The following is a 15930-nucleotide window of genomic DNA, read 5'->3' on the forward strand; positions in this document are numbered from 1 at the left end:
ATGCTATAGAGCAGTAAGTACCAAGGTTATTCTCCTTTTAAGTACTTTGAGCTAGATTTACACTTTTGCAGCCTATTGTATTTCAAAATAATACAGTCAATCAATATGGCTTTGGTTATAAAGCTTGATTTGAGTGAAATGATCTGTCATTGCTATTCAAATTAATCCAATCATGAAATTACTTTATTTCTATTCCTAGAAATAGCCAGTTGCTTAACAGTATTTAAACTGACATACAGTAGCACACCTTTCATATACTGTACCACCACCTGAGATAGCATGCATGCAAATTCAAAATGCTTTTAGTTTTTATTATTCAGACACTCGTTTTGTATTTCTAACTTTGCTTTTTTCTGCAGCATAGGAAATTGTTTGATCACAGAGATTAAAGAGCAATATATGACCTGGGAATAAATACCCTAATATGATCAGGACAATATCGCAGGTCTGCCTCTTCCTTCAAGAAAAATAGAAAATTTTGTAACGAGGAGGTATTACTAATGTGCTCATAACTTGCAATTACAGCCTCTGAAGTAAGATAAGATTTGGTTGCATTCTAGCCAAAGCACAACTGAAAGGTGAGGCTGTGTCCTGCATCTGTTAGACCTGCAGCTTGCTTCTTTCAGAAGACATTAACATTCCTCGTACCCACTCTGCTTGATATATTTGTATGGTAGTCAGCTCCCATATAGCTGGCACCATGAAGATCAAAACAGTTGCTTATTACAGTATGCAAAGAAAAGGGAATTTTCTTATCTACACATACACTACTTGGAGGCTGTACCACGAGAGGTATATCTCAATTAAATATAACTTTTTCCTTTTTTCTTTTTCCCTCTCAAAGGTTGAAAACGTTGTATGTGATTTTTGTTGTGCCTAGGGGAATGGGTGAAAAATTACAAACATTGCCCAATGTATAACTAGAAAAACTGCCCTACAGTGGGTGGGGGAGTTCAGAACTTGGCAGCTGCTGTGTAATCAAAAGCTTTTACAAAAGCTAAAATAAATGAGGCTGACTGATCCTGGGAGTTATATTCCTGCAGACATTATAAGATGTTCAGCTTTTCAGACAGCATTCACTGTGGTAACTGTCTAGAGGGAGCGCACTGTACATCCACTGAACAGGAATAATTCACAAGAGCTCAAGACATTTGAAGCAAATTTGAGTCCACACTTGAGAAAGCATGACATGTGGCTAAGAACTGAAACTCCAGCTATTTGTGGGTTCTGTTTTCTAATTTCTTTGAATCTAAGTCCTGTTGACCAAGGAAATGGGTGTGGTCTAACTTCCACAGATGACAGCAATATGTAAATATGTAAAGCATCTTTGCCATTATATATAAATCAATAAACTGCAGATATTGAACTGAATCTTAATATAATCTTAATTTTTGCCAACTGCATTTGACTTTTGTTGTTGTATTAGGAGAAAGGAAGGAAAAATAAACTCACTAGAAGGAAAAACAGGATTAAGTTGCACCTTGTAAGACTGTAATACCTGCTCAGTGATGTCCCAAAAGGCTCCTGTAAGGCTTTACAGACCATTATTGGTTTCACTGATGTCACTAAGGAAAGTTCAACTTGCATCCAAACTCCTGTCTTTCAAAACATCCTTCCTAGTTTTTGGGAAAGTACAGCTCCAAGATGCTGTCCCTGCTGCTTGGTGTCAGGCAATGTAGTAATGGGGAGCTGCTTCCTCAGACACACTCAGATTCCAGTTAGAATGGAAAGAGCCCCCAGCACTCCTGAGAGCTTTAGCATGTGCTTTCAGCAAGAGTAAGGCTTCACAGTAGAACGTGAATTTTCAGTCTTGTTTTCAACTCATGGTTTAATGGAACTTCAAAATGTGGAAGCCATCTGTACCTGGGCAACTGGACAGAATTTGGACAGAAAACCTGTATACACTGCCTGTGAAGAATTGCTCAGCATCAAGCAGATTCAAGCTTCTTCTTTCTGCTTTGGGACTGAAGCTAAACAGCAAATGCAAATAACTTAAGCATAATCATGAATAAGTGCTTTTTAAAAATAGAAAATGAATCCTCTCCTAAATAATGGATTATAATTTTTGTATTTATAAGTCATATGTTTATTTTCAGGTGTTTCCTGTGGTTCATACTGAGTCATGTGGCTCCTATATCAACAGGTGTTCACACCAGACTTTAAAAATATATATATTTTTAATATGATATGAAATGCATAACAACTCCAAAGGAAAAATCCAACAGTATGACTGGAACACCCACGTAACTTCTTTTTTTCCATGTAAACAGAGACCTATGATTAAAGTCTGAGCTCCCATGGTTCGGATGAGTACAAGTATGTATTACACACACAGGCTCAGCAGGCTCTCATTATGCAGTCACAGCAAAGAAAAAGTAAATGCCTCAATGAACAAGGGAGAGGGGGGAGATTTTTCAATGGTTCTGTTGAAAGGCTGCATCAACTTGGGGAAAAGAGAAATTATTGCATTCTCCTTTTTTATCCATGATTTGGGATAAAATTATTTGTTGATAATAAATAGCGGAAACACTACTTCAGCTAAAAATTGTTTCTGGAAGTCATAAGCTTCAAGAATTCCTTGCCATTCAAAGAGTAACTACATAAGTATATAAAATTAACTAGGTAATGTAAAACCTGAGTAAATTATTAATTCAAGTTAAACCAGAAATAACAACCTGCTCTTTAATATTTTGGGCTAAATGATAAATGTCCAATTACCCCAGACACACAGTCACTGAAAGGTAGAATTAATCCAGGAGACATGGTCTGGTTCTTTATTTTTCTTCTACAGAAGACATAAATTAACCCATTGGTTTTAGCTACCAAAAATAATAGAGATTATGTCAATACGCACACTTAAAAGAAAGTTACTCTCACACTATGTCCTCCATTCTTTCTCCAAAGCACACAGCATACATTATACTTTAAGACTTTGCTCCAGTAGTGTAGAAAAAAACAAGCTACACGCTCCATGTATCCTGCTGCATTCAACTTTAAAGTAAACGTACTTGCCTCATTCACCTGATTGCCAGAGAACTGCTAAGTGCCCAGTATGCCAACAGCTACCAAGACATCCAAGATAAACACAGCCCTCATGTGGTCACTGGTATCCTGAGAGTTCCTGCTTGCATTGTCCCAGCACCTGAACGTCAGGCTGGGAAAGTCAAAGAAGCGAGGCTGGATTCCACTGCAGTTTATTTCACTCGATTCTCCCCCTACATCAAAATCATAAAAGTCTGAACCACAGATATTGCATTGCCTGTAGTGTAGTGTGGAGAGCGAGAGCCAAATGATAAAACAGTTGTTCCTATCTCATGACAATCAAGATTTCATTTATTTACCTACTTAGCACTATAATGATTTTTTCCCCTCAAAAAACACAGATGAAACCAACCTCCTTTTAGAATATGTAATAGTGCACTGATTAGGACATTTGACTGCTGTGATAAAAAAAAATAAAATAAAAATAAAAATTCAAGCCCCTAACTCAAATAATACATTAAATAATAATAATTAAAAAATCCAGCAGTGGAAATTTGGAAATTTCCTGCCATGTCTGAAAAGAGAAGACACCCTCAGCACTCGAGTCCTATCACGGGCATGAACCTGGAGTTCCCAGCACTCCCCCTGTGCAACTAGTTCTTCTGGAGCATTTTCTCCAGTCTTGTGAATAAACAAGTACTGACAAGTTTCTACTGAAGCTTTTCAGAAAACATTGCTCCCGTTTGTAATGACAGTTCAACGCTTCAGTTTAGTGAACTGCCTACTCCAATTATACTTGAGAGTGTATTTTCACAGAGTCAGACCTCTCATGTAAACCAGAAATCTTGGTCTTGACAAAAGTGCCTCTTAGTGGCCTACAAACAGCTCTGGCTTTAAGAAATCTGGCCATTACAACACCCAATTAGCCAATTCCTGACTAACACAACCAGAATTACCTAGCAGTTTGGCGGCTTGCATCGTCTGAAACCAGGCCAATTACAAAGAATATTAAAAATGGGCTCTTTTTTTTTTTTTTTTTTTTTTTCCCCTCTCCAAGGAACTGAGATAACCAACATTTGACATCTTCAAGGAAGCAGGTTAAAAAGATATAATAATCACTTACTACAGTCAGGACTGTACTTCATGCTCACATCTACAAGCAATCCCTCCTGATATAAATGAATGCTGTTTATCCATACCTGAGGGAAGACTTTATTTTTAAGAATGCACATACAGATTATATATTTAAATTAATGAAGCTTGTAATGTATGTCAAGGACAAATTGTACGGACTTTTTTTTTTTTTTTTTAACTAGTTTTAGTGCTATCTGCAGCAGTTTTCACACATTCTTAAATTAGTCCATGGACATTTTGAAGGTTAAAGAACAATGAACTCTGAGAACGTTAACATTAAGTTCAATGTGAAAAACAACATAAATCATATGCTGGCAGGGCGGCATTTCATTTTTGCCAGGGGCAAGGCAAAAAGCGTAAAAGCAACTGTGTTAAATGGAAACTTGTTACGTTGAAAGTAAAGGGAAGGAAGAAATAGTAAGAACTAAAGCTGAAACTGAAAATTACACATTTATCATAGCTGTTTTCTGTGGTGTCTCTCCAATGCAAGCTTTACAAAACCAAAGGACTCCAAGACAGAGCATGTAGTGATTGGTAAATTTAAGAAGCGTTTGGCAATAAGTTAACTCCAAACTTTGGAGGGGTGCTCTCAGTATGCTTCTGGAAGAGCAAATGCTGCTCAGCACACCAGGAACGTCCGCTGCACTCATTAGTGCACACCGAGTACTCCATAAATTATTCCGCTGCCATCTTACCACTCATAGACTGGACTAAGACAAATATTCCCTCAGAAAAATAGCAGCTGGTATTTCATGTCTCTGTCACTAGGCCAAATTCTGTTAGGAATCTCCAACTAATAAGTTCTGTCCCGGTATACAGCCAGGCTTCAGCCTCTCCATCTCAAGCTGCCCTGTATTCAGCGTACGGCCAGTTTGACACCATAGGTGCCAAAAAATACACCAGGTATGTACTCTAAGCATGGGCAGCAAGTCAAGCATTTAAGTAAGTAACTTCACTATCAATTTGAGGATAACATTTCTAACAGATGCATCTGGATAGAAAATATACAGCATCTCTCACTCCCCTCCAGCCTCTTTTTCCTTGCAGTGGTTGAAGTTTTACCACTTTGTTGCTAACATCATTTGCATAGCCTCCGTTGACATAACATCTAAGGCAAAAAAAAAAAAAAAAAAAAAAAAAACACGTAACTGTTGGCTTTTTGGTGCCTGTTGTTGATGTATTTACCTTTCTGCTGATTAGCAAACCTCAAGTCTTCTTTTTATTAACAACATAATTGCAGAATTATTTCTGGTTACTACTGACCACTCTTGCTAAATGCATTGCTTTCTGAATCTTCTCCTTTCTTAGTGCTGTAATATCCTTGTAATATGCTTTGGGTTGAAAAGAACCATTGGAAGCCATTTAGCCAAACACCCTGCTCCAAAGAGGGCTGTGTTAGTCTAGGTTGCTCAACTTGCCTGTCCAGGCAAGTTTTGAGATACTCCAACAGCAGAGAACCCACAACCTCTCTGGACAACCTCTTCTACTGCTGAGTACCATGTTGTGAAGGTTTTGTTTTGTTTTGGTTTTGTGTAACTGTTGTGAAGGTGTTTTTTTGTTTGTTTGTTGTTGTTGTTTTCTTTTATTTTCTTTTTCTTTTCCCACCAACTCTAATCAAAACCTTCCTTGTTGCAACTTGTGACCTTTGATTCTGGTTTGTTCTCATCTTAACAATCTGAACCATTTTCCACCTTGTTTGATTCTTCCATGTGTTAAGAGGTCAATGAAGAGTTCCTGACTTACGGACTGTCCTGTTTTCTGCTGGGACAGAGCCTCTACTGGATAAACTCTACCCACCCTCCTGAAAACATACTTGAGTTGTGTCCAGTGCAAGAATACTGATATAAAACACAAGTGAGAAGTCCGTATGTTTACATTTTTATAAGAAAAAGTTCTGATCAACTGTTGAAATGCAGCACATGTTAAAGCTGCAGCATGTTTCCATCATACAGTTGCAGGAAGTTTTGCTGCAGCCTGGCAAAGTATTAGAGCGTGCACAGTCTTAAGCACTTGAGTAGTCCCACTGATCTTCAAAGGGATTATTCACATACTTAAGTTAAGCACATTATTAAATATTTTGATGGATCACAGTCTAGGTCACTGTTTCAGTATAAACTTGGGCCAGGTTTATATACCAACATCAGAAGATATTTTTTTCGAAGACTGTACAACACCTAGAGTTGAAAGTTAGTGACTACATGTACAACTACAAGGCACATTCTTCATAGAAGGGATTTGTTCTAGTTCTCTTGCATTATGGATATGTAACAGATATATGCAGTTTTTATCACACTGTAACTGTAGTAATTTGATTTCAATATGTATGTAGACAGATATACAAAATAACGTAAAGCTTGCTCGTTTAAACTATTTGCAAGTATAACTCAGGGAAGACTTAGCTTATTATCTGTACATATTCAGTAGCTACTGTAGAGAGACCAAAAGTACTGAAAGCAAATCTATCTTAGGTGTGTAATGAAATTTTAAACTTATAAGCAGCTAAGCACTGTCAAATAGAAAGACCATAATAAAATTATTAGTGTACTGCAAGGTGATTAAATTTACATAATGATATTAATGACTGGCTTTGATTAAGCTCTGGGGTGGGGGGAGGAGGGGGAGAGAATCCGATAAAATACAAAATCCCTAACTCTCATTTCTAACTTCATCATACTTCGTGCTTAGATTCGGTTTCAGTAGTAATAACAGCTGCTTTTTCATCACTTAAAATATGGGATAGCTGTAAATCAAAGATCTTTTAATTCTCACTGTGTACCCTCATAGTAATTCTGGAAACAAAATTTAAGGAAAAAAAATATAAATAGAAACATTACCCTTACAAGTGTGTTTTTGTCTATTATTTTCTATGTGGTTCACTCAAATAACATCATCCACAATAGCATTGTCAATGGACAAAATTCACAGAACTGAAAGATTTCTTCTATGGGCCAGACTTCATTGAAAGGTTTAAGCTTTCTTATATTCTATATTTCACAAAGAATTTCAGATTACAAACTAAAGTAAGATTATAAAGCCTTCGATTTACTTGAGCAAAAAGGGAGTGGAACACAATATATGAAAAATGCACCAATACCACATGGCATACATAATTCAAGACAAGAACAGGATCATACTTTTAGTACTAAACATGTTTTTGTTGAAGCAAGTAAGCAGTTTACTTGCAATAAAGTTGTCCTATCTCATGAAACAGTTTGCATGCAAGTACTCACCTTGGAAATAAAAGGCAATGTTTTTTCAGTTAAAAAGTATGCACAGCTATTTTAAATATCACAACCAAAACCATTATAATTAAAGTAAGGAATCTGATTATCTTGTTTTGACTAAACAGAGCAAAAACTTCTTAATTATATCACTCAAGTAGGAGAAAAATGCTTGAAAGAATTTAAGTGCTTTTAAAAAGGACTAATAAAACCATTCTTACCACTTTGAAGTGAAACTGGAAGAGAAGGGAGTGCAGCATAAGCATATTATCCACTAAGTCTAGGTTGCTTTACTCACTGTGAGAGTACTAGTTTCCCTGACATAATTGAAGAAGAGTGCTTTATTATATGCATTTTTATGAATACGTAGCACAAGCACCATCGAGTGCCTTGCACAGATCCCCACCAAAATATGAGCTGTTAATGCTCTGCAGGTTTTGCAAGGTAACATCACATCCATTCATCGTCCCCAAGACATTCTACTGGTCAGTTTCCGACATTCATAATTTACTGCCAGTCATTTACAGAGATCAAAGGTAGCTGCATCGTGCCAAAAGCACTGTATATGCACACTAAGTAAAGTCTCTCACCAGAAATTGTGCCTGGTATATAAACGATCTAGTAAAAGTTCCTTACTAGTCATTTATAAGCAGTTCCCTACTTGCAATTCAGTAATTACTTTGGTATATTAAGACAATATGAAATAGATTCTATTTCTCTTTCAATTGAAACATCTGAAATTCCTTCTAATTTTCATTTTAAAAAAGCTAAAATTTACCAAGTCATAATTTGAAAATCACAGTGAAAGAGATGCCTTGAAATAATTTTATTAGAGTAAATTTTACAAGATAACCTGTCTTCATGTGGGAAATAGCTAACCTAAAGAGCGTGTGTATTGCTTGTTTGTGTGTTCCCAAAGGATGTAAAACAATATGTTCTTCATTCTTTGATGCTGTCACACACACACAAAAAAATAATAAAGAAAATGCCAGCAAGATCCTGTAATTAAACAAATAAGAGCAGGTAAATCTCAGCAGTGACTTGCAGAAAACCACTGGTATTGCCTTGTTGCTGTAGTTACAACTTCTAGCAAGGCCACAAAAAATCATCAACTGTAGGTCTTTCCGACAGAAGTATCAGCCAAGTCTAAAAACAATACTGTACCTTATTTTCATACAGTGTAACGAGAGCAATACCAGTCACTTTTTCCTCTTTTCCTTACAGATGCAGACAATGCTGAAAGCAGTGTCAGACCAGTCAGACCACACGTAGGTTCCCCAACTGCCACCAATAAAAGCTACGGCTAAATCCCCTGATAGCAACTTGCTGATATGAGCAGCTCCAGATCTTCCACTGGGGGCCATATGTGCAGGATGCGTTCATACTCCAAAAACCCACAGTCTGTTGAAGCAGCAAGTTTTGATTACTATTACAGCTGGATTTTTATGTGCTAATTAGTTTCACAAATTCAACGTTTGCACATTTCAACAGATTCCTACATAGGGCAAACAACCAAAATCACACTGACAGAGCAAGTGCTTCCCGTTTCCTTGGCTTCCTACTGCTGGACTCCTCACAGTGACTTCTATTTGTTTCAGAGCAACCTGTCACCTGGGGACAGGTCATTTTTTAAATAACCTGACTAATAATTTTTAAAATGTGATATATTTTAATAACTTGATAAAGCACGTCATGTTACAAGTGCTACACACGACTACAGTAGGCCAAACAGCTGCTGGCAGCTGAGAGCCGTGGGCTGAGGCGGGCAGGCAGGCCTGCCATGCCTGAGCAGGCTGCTCGCACTGAGGGACCCTGTGCTCGCCCCCCGGTTCCTGCGATGGGGCTTTCAGCTGGCACCCAGCCACCTTCATTGCCCAGAACACAAGGGCACATCTCACACAGGCCGGCATGGACAGGCTTTAGCGCCTCTGGACCTCTTTGTCAGGTGGCTAGATGTGAGGCAGAAGCACTACAGCTTCTACGGGAAGCCCTGTAGCTGTGCTTGCTTGGAAACACCTTTCAGCAGCAACCTGCACTAAAAATGTTTTGTGACGAAGGCACTGGATTAGCAATAAGTAATACACGACCTTATTTTCCAAAGCCCTGTGCATTCATACTCATTTTGGGATGAAAGGCGGGTACAGATTATCAACATTTTTTGTCTTCCGATGCCTCTGCTTTCTGTCTGTACTTTAGGATAAGCCATCTCAGACAAACAGGAGTGTTGAAAATGCGTTCATTAATGCTTATGAGACAGTTTCATAATTAGGTGTTGGAAGATATCTAAGGACTGTGAAAGATATTGTTATCATTTTTTGGTTAGATCTAATTTCTATTATCTTCTTTCTGGTGGTTAGACACCAGGTTCCAGCCCCAGAACGGTTCTGCTGAGCACTGCTATCTACTATTTTTGCTCAGTGTTTTAAATTAATCCACTTCAGTTCTGGTCTAGACTGCCACCATCAGCATTGCTACATATCCCATTAGGCAGCTACAGCAATGATTTATTATTTAATGACAGCAATGTGGCAGAAGTGCTGGCGTTATGTTTCTTAATATCTATTAAGAGTTCAATAAAACAATCTGCTGAAGGTCTTCTTGTTTCTCTGATGTACAAAGATATTTTCTACATATAATACAGCAGATCACACACTAGTAAGTATGAATCTCAGCTGGAAACTTCTATGCTTTGTTTCAAATCTGTCAACATTTCTCATGTATCTCCTAAGAAACTATTTACTGTTCTTTCCTGCACACAAATTAAATAGTCAGTACATTTTGAAAGACTTAGAATGGAAAATAAAATGCAGATATTAGTAAAGTCAGATAAACATGTTAAGTTTTAATGCACCTCACTATATCTCCTTTCACTTTGCATAAAGAAGCATGCTAAGCTTAAGGACATAATTCCAGTGCAGATACACAAATATTTGCCTATCAGTTTGCATTGTGTAGGCAGCTCAGATACCTGTAAATGGGCCTGGAAGGCCTCTACCCTCAGTGCATAGGTTCATAGTTTGCAGGAACAAATCAGGTACCAAAGCCATCTTACTGCAGCCAGAAGCCACAGAACTAGCCATAAGGTAACACACATTTCTGTCATCTAGGCAGTAACTATAAGGAATTAAGTTATCATCCAGCAGTAGGGAAATTCAGGATCACAGAAATTAGGACTTCACAGTAGTAAGACCTACACTACTGAATTCATTGCCAGGATTAAAGCTGACTGTCAGCTCTGCTACATTCAAAACAAAATGCAAAACCTGCTTCTCCAGCATAACTTCTTCACAATAAATTATTCTTATAGAAAGTCTTTATTCTGTTCAAGTATTATCCTGCCTTCTTAAAAGCCAGGGGGAAAAAAAAAAAAGAGTAGAGATGCACATAAGGATTTAAACTTGCGTATATACACTTTCAAAACAGTCAGATCCTATAATAAAGAGTACAAGAAAGACAGTAGAAAAAAAAAATAATAAATATATATATATATAAGCTCCAAATTCTACCTTTCCTGGGCCCAGCTATAATTTTCTTGCATCCCAGTCAGCCATCTGAAAAGAACCCACAAAAATCCAAGGAATCTGAATTTTGCTTTGAATATTCATCAGATGCCTGTCACCATAGCAAGCCTCTGTGTTCTCACTTTAAAGGAATAATACCTTGAAAAGTACATCTTCAGAAGAAGGGAACTTTCCAGGTACAAGCGACTTTCAATATGGTGTTGCTACTTGCAGAGTCACTAACTTTCTGTGCTTCAATTTGCCATCTGCAAAATGAAACTGGTGAAAGATATTTGCTCAGATAGCATTAGTGTTACTTTGTGAATAATATGTAATTTAGAACGCAAAAATTAAGAATTCTAGACACAGCTTGACCTCTTTGACAAGGACTGCAATCATAAATAAGACAGAATTACTACATTGTACTTTTTAGCAATGAACCGTCAACGCAAGCATAGGATAGTTACCATTCAAGCTTTGTTTAGAAAATAAGGGTAACAATGCCTCTTCAGGTAGGGCAGCATCATTAAAGAATACCAGCAGTTTACTGGGGACACACCCAGTACGTACAATACAAATGCAATTATATCAATTTAATTCACTACACAAATCCTCAAGATTTGCAGTGAACTAACCATAATAATACTCTCCAGCTATTTTAACATAATTCTTAAAGCACTTCAGTAACGTCTTCCCCTTTGATGATCTACTCTGACTGCTCTACCCATTAGCACACACTTCTTTCAAGATTGGTACGCGCTGCTCTGTATTTATATTTTACAAATTGAAGTGCACTGTGACAGCTGAAACTTGGTGGGAAATGAGAGTTTCTCCCTCTCACAGGCCAGATGCTGTTGATCCCCAGAATCTTGCTTGTGTTCCAGCTGTAAGCGAGATCAGACCCCAGTGGGAGCTGGCAGCAACTGCTTCTCACAGATGCCTCTTCTCAAGACGCCGCAGCCTCCGGCTATCAGATCTTGGCCCTTTGCCGGCCCTGCTCTGTGCCACTCACAAGGCGCCTGCTTACACATCATCGTTCGAACCTGTGTGGTGGGTTGTTAATCCCTGCTTTAGTGCTTCTCAGTGTAAATGGTATTTTAAACTTCATTTCCTTGTGACAAAGCAAATATGATTAAGAGTCTAAAGATAAGCACAAATCTCTGGTGCTCTTTTACTCTAGGATTTAGCGACCCAGATTGACCAAGCCATCACAGCTCCATCTCAAACAACCCCCCTCCTTTTTCAATATAATACCTTTAATTTGGTGAAGAACCATCCAGAATAAAACACTTCATCGTCTTCTTATTTCTCACCTGTCCCAGTAATCACAATATGTGGTTTCTTGAGGTACCTGTAGCTCTACAGGCAGCACAGCTGATTTCTGGGACACTCTGACAAACAGTAGTTTTCACTTAAGAGATCAGTGATAAAGTACAAGCTTCCAGCAGCTAAGCCACCTCTCGTTATTTGAGTCCCACTTTTGGCAGTAACAGCCAGTTTGTCACAGATCAAACTATCCGTGCCTTGACTTCTGCAGTGCCTGAAGTTCTGCCTAATCCAGAAACTGGCAGTACCTTAACTGCGATATTCTTACCAACTGAAATCCTTGTTTACAGCTTTAGTACATTTTGCACTTTGACTTTGATTATATAAGGAGTAGCTTGGTGTCCTACCCAGTCCATAAATTGATTAGCTTAATTAATACATGGATTCGGAGTATTCTTATCTATTTCACATACACACACACAGCACTGCATGAAGAGAACTTAGACATTTTATCTTCAACCTTGATGCTGACTATTTCAAAATTGCCTTAAGGGTGTAGATGTTACATTTCATTTTAAATAATAACTGAGTGTCCAAAGCTGGCAGCCAAATTCACAAATTCCAGCTTTAAGACCCAATTTGCTATAAGTAAAAAGTAAAAGGGTCTGCAAGAAAGTCTTTCTTTAACCATTTAATAGTCCGATTGTCTCCACGGACTTAAAAAAGAAAAAGAAGGGGGTGGGAGAGGCTGTATCAGGTACAGTTGATGGAAGTACTGAAATCTACTTTCAGCAATGTGAAAGGGTGCCAAAGCATTGAAAACATCTGTCCTCACGGTATGATTATAAGGCATTCAGATAGTTCAGCAGCCACCGACACTAACTTGGAATACCTGAAGGTATTGTGAACCTGCAGAAAGCAATCTGCGACTCCACGAAGGGAGGCCTAAATAGCTTGAGGCAAAAAACTCTGGATTCAGACTTAAAAACTATATTTTTAGAAGTTAGGTACTCAGCTTTGGCTTAACAACAGTATTTGTGGAGGAATTGCCTAGTGGACCAGAGAAAGTTTGGAGAAAGTTTGGAGAAAGGTCTCAAATACTTAGAATCTACTGTGCTGTCTATAAGAAATCTATTTTAACAAGAATTAGGCATATCTAAAGAAACAGGCCCGGTTTTGTAACCACAAAACCTGGTTGTCTATTCGCAATTCTAAGATATTTCTCATTCATCACCCTAATTTTCCTAGTATATACAAGTAGAACTCATTCAGACAAAATCAGAAAGGATCCTGCAATTTATGTTCTTATTTTTTTCTCCTAACTAGAAAATATGAAAATATTACAAAACAAAATAATAATAATAATAATAATAATAATGTACTTCTTCCCTACACTTTGGATACTCCAAAGTGTCAAGCCAAGGGCTACTTGACTGCTTCTTATGCAGACTACAATAAATGAGAAAGCTTGCGAATGATAACTTGATAGGGCAAAAAGTATTTGAAAGTGGCTCAATTTTTTTTTTTTTTAGCTCCCCTCCCCCCCTTTTTTTCCTTAATTTGCACTTACTTTCAGAGAGCATAGTATATTATGATCTTAAAAAAAAAAAAAAAAGGCATTTACCATATTGTTATACAGTACAGTGGATTCTTGATGTGAAATCCCAGAGTTCACACTAAAGCTGACTCTGATGGCTTAGACATACTGAGCAGAGCAATTTAGTTTTAGAGACTGAAACAAATATAGATGTACATTAGATGTGTTTTTAAAAGGTTCTGTTGGCAGCTTTCTTTTAATGGCTATCAGGTTTCTCATCCTTTACATTTTTCATTACCAACACTTCAACTAACCAAGGCCTGTTATGTTGTGCCAAGCAGAGTTATCCAGGTGAGTATGGAAACAAAACAGCAGCCTTACAGTGAGACTACAACAGAAGTTGCAATCATGAGGAATCAATAACTCTTTAAATTGCTGAGAATTATGGCTTCTAACTCGGCTTTGTTAAGACAGATATTTACAAAATACATAGGCAATTGTTACAATTTCCTAAGATATCTTTTTGAAAATACCAGGACTTGTTCCTAATAAATTGATGAAATATTTCAGGACTCCTTCAAAAGTGTCATAACCATAAAGCTAAGTGGCACTCAGACTGATTGCCGGACAGAATCTTCCATCTTCGGGTTACAGAACAAGTTTTGTTCAGGTTGCTAGCATCACATTTGACTCCATTAAAATTTGCAAAATGCACTTAAAACCCCAAACTTTATATACACATAACTCTTCTCACTTGCTCTATTTCATGTTGATGAATAATACATAGTAAAGGGAAGGTAAAGGCCTGCAATAGGAATGAAATAGCCAGGATTTCCTAGAACTGTATAAACAATTATCAAGATGGATGTCTCTATGACAATATTTTAAAAAGGTCACTTCAGCAAGGTTTCAATGGAAACAAACTGAAGAACAAATACTATTCTGAAGTCATGTTGACAACTTTGACGAATAGTGCTGTGCAGAACAGGTACAATCTAAAGCCAAATATGTCAATGGCATTAAAGAGGTGAAGAAATGGTGCATTTCAAGAGGCAAAGAGCAAAATAAATTTAGAAAGAATTTGTATTTAGAAATGTCACGTTGAGAGCTTGAAACAAATAAATGATAACTTAAAGTTGATAGCGTCCTTTTAAGAAGCACCATATCTTGTGGTAAGGTTAGATGATTCTTAGAATGGAATCCATAATTTTCAGTAAGAGCCTTATGCAAAAAATGGCAATAAACCCTTGCTGAAGTCTCCTAAGATACATCCTTAAGATATATAGCAATTCTGAATTTGTCTAGATGATAACTCATCATATTGACTCAATTTCTAAATATATTATAAAAAAGAATGTCTAAAAGGGTACAGAATTCTTATAATTACGATGAGTCTTGATTGTGGCAGTCTAGTCTCTTAGCAGAGTATCTTTGGAAAAAAAAAAGTTAAAAGACATCGTTCCCACATTATAACAACAGAAACATCAACGTTTTTAGAGAAAAACACAGGAGGCAATTAGATGTAGTGCAATGCTGTTTGAACAGGAACTTTGACAGACTCACTTTGCTCACTAACCAGGTCATATAAGGTATTATCAACCCCTCAAAAGCAAGTTAGCTATATAAATGAGAGAGAATCAAGCTCTGTAACCCTACTAATGTTTTTTCTGAATTTATAACTGCACAAAGAAATCTACACAATTCTTGGCTCTTGTTTCAAATGTTCTGAAAAAATGATGATGATTTCTGTCTAGTATTACTGGATAGCTGAAACTCTTAAAAGGATTTGTGACACTGGGGTATCGAGTCAAAGGTCCAGACAATGCTTTATAATGAATCAATAGCAATCACAATAGAAAGCAGAAATTAAACAATTGTAATATTTGCCTCTTGACAATGTCAAAAAGATAGCTATGGAAAAGGAAATTTTGCATCCAAAAAGAATCAATATAAGGTTAAAAAAAAACCTGAAGCATAACTCAGCATCTCTACATAGTTAATACTTTTGAAGAGACTTCCTGTGTAACCTTGGTTAGATGATATTATCTTTTGCAATTTCATTTCTCTTTGTCAGTTTTGCACAGAAACTGCCTTCTTGGAGTGTGTCAGAATTTTTCTTAAATTGGTTAGAAACATTAAGCCACATCTCCAATTGAAATTAATAGGAGTTTTCTTAGAATATGTTCACAAAAACAAAAGTACACAAGCCCAGATTTTTCTGTGTTTCAGACAAATGAACAACCAAACTGGTGTGATTGCCTGGCTTGTATCCAACCAGTTCAGAGATCAG

At 37.2% G+C, this 15930-nt stretch overlaps 1 protein-coding gene across 3 annotated transcripts in view; it reads right to left on the bottom strand.

The window, feature by feature from the left end:
• Positions 1-15930, bottom strand: part of MAMLD1 (mastermind like domain containing 1) — a 254357-nt gene that overhangs the window by 227262 nt on the left and 11165 nt on the right. The window contains exon 1 of one of the 3 annotated variants that reach the window (XM_072042900.1): positions 12092-12233. The exons of the other annotated variants lie outside the window; for them this stretch is intronic. The gene's annotated coding sequence lies outside the window, so the exon portion shown is untranslated. Of the gene's footprint in view, positions 1-12091; positions 12234-15930 lie in introns of those variants that run through there. 3 annotated transcript variants of the gene reach the window in all.

The sequence above is a fragment of the Anas platyrhynchos genome, chromosome 10 (genome assembly GCF_047663525.1).
Source record: "Anas platyrhynchos isolate ZD024472 breed Pekin duck chromosome 10, IASCAAS_PekinDuck_T2T, whole genome shotgun sequence".
NCBI classification, from domain to species: Eukaryota; Metazoa; Chordata; class Aves; order Anseriformes; family Anatidae; genus Anas; species Anas platyrhynchos.